The sequence below is a fragment of the Mesitornis unicolor genome, unplaced genomic scaffold, assembly GCF_000695765.1.
Source record: "Mesitornis unicolor isolate BGI_N332 unplaced genomic scaffold, ASM69576v1 scaffold25438, whole genome shotgun sequence".
In the NCBI taxonomy this organism is placed as follows: Eukaryota; Metazoa; Chordata; class Aves; order Mesitornithiformes; family Mesitornithidae; genus Mesitornis; species Mesitornis unicolor.
Genome location: NW_010204210.1, coordinates 25,407 through 27,052, shown reverse-complemented (window position 1 = coordinate 27,052; position 1,646 = coordinate 25,407).

Genomic DNA, 1,646 nt, shown 5'->3' with positions numbered 1-1,646 from the left:
CACAATGACATTTGTTATTTCAACACAAGAAGTCATGAAAGTAAAACTGGGGATTCAGCTGGTTGTATCAAGAACTTTCTGCTGATGCAATGGAACAGCGTTTCATCAGTCATTGATGAACTTAAATGTAAAATGTAAATCTACAGATAAATAAGCCACCTAATCTCCATAAATCAAACAGTGGATCTCTACTGAGTGAAATGTATTTTATTGCCCATAGTTGAATGTGGTATGCTTATTTGTGCAAAATTAGGTTGACTTACTTAAAACCTAGTCACTTTTCCCAAGTACTGGGAGAACTTGCCTGACTGGGCAGAAATCTGAAAAATCCCACTGAGACAAGGGAACAGTTGTTGTCTTGTATCAGCACACCAGCATTTTAGTGTGGAATGCAGTTTAATTTGTCCAAATTGGTGCTGAGCATGGAATATATATTATGACATTTGCTTAAGATAGTTGCTGTATTTTTTTAAAAATAATGACTCATTATGGCAAGGCTGTTAATTATGAAACCCTTCGTTTGTTCCCAAGATACATACCAACAGAAAGGGCACACTTGGAAGGGCTGTTATGCATACTTAAACAACAATAACAAGAAGTTCTAAGATCTGAATTGGGCTGTGACTAAATAAACATCAGACCTACAGAGATCGATACAATATACATGGTACAGAAAGTCATGCTGCGTGACCTGAGTGGCCACGTGGGTGAAAAGAACTCAAGTCTCCCATAAAATTTAACTCTGTATTATCACCAAAAAGAAAAACATGCCAAAGCGCTCAGAACCAGTCGTGTTAGATCCTATCCTATCCACAGCTATCACACTATGCCAAGCTATCTGGTTACATCATCGTCGTCTTCATCAAGTGTTGTGTAAGAGAACTCAGTGGTGTTACAGTCCTTAAGAAAGCCGTGAAAAGACCATGAACAAACCCCGTTCCATTTAAAGATACCAGTAATTGCAGTAACTGGTTTTCAATATTCAGTCCCAAGAGTTCTCAAATCTGGCAGTTTGTAAACAATCCTTGCTACTTTTTTATTGCATCACGGAGTAAATAAGTGGATGGTTTGGAAGCAATAATGATACTTGAACCTAGCAGGTGCTGACTGCAATTTTGCCAGTAAGCCGTTGGGTTTATTTCTACATCTTCTGGATAGTGCAGATACCCTTCCTGAATACAGCGGGGGACACCGACCAAGTGAAGAAGAAAACGTAGGTCGACACAAAAATAAAAACTAGAATCTAAACCAAAATATCTCAGCAGTATGGAAAGGCACTTGGTAATGCCCAAATTCAGCATTAAAATCACAGGATTACAAGCAAATCTAAGAGCGCATGGGGGGCTCCTCACGCTCGCTACTTACTTAGGCTCTATTTACATCTAGTGGGTAGAAAGTCCTACAAAATAGGTAAGGATGCGATTTAGCACGTCTCACTGAAATCAAGGCAGCTTCCTATATTGAAAGCTGAACATACCCATAAGCTTAATTGCACTGGTGTGAAGTATGAAATAAGGGTTGCTCAGTGACACCCCCCTCCACTCCCCAGTTCTCAGCAGGCTGAGGTCGAGCTCCACGGCAGCATTGCCTCAAAGTGGACTGCAACAGCACGAGTGGGTTTGGAGGCTGCCGGTGAGCAAGGGGAA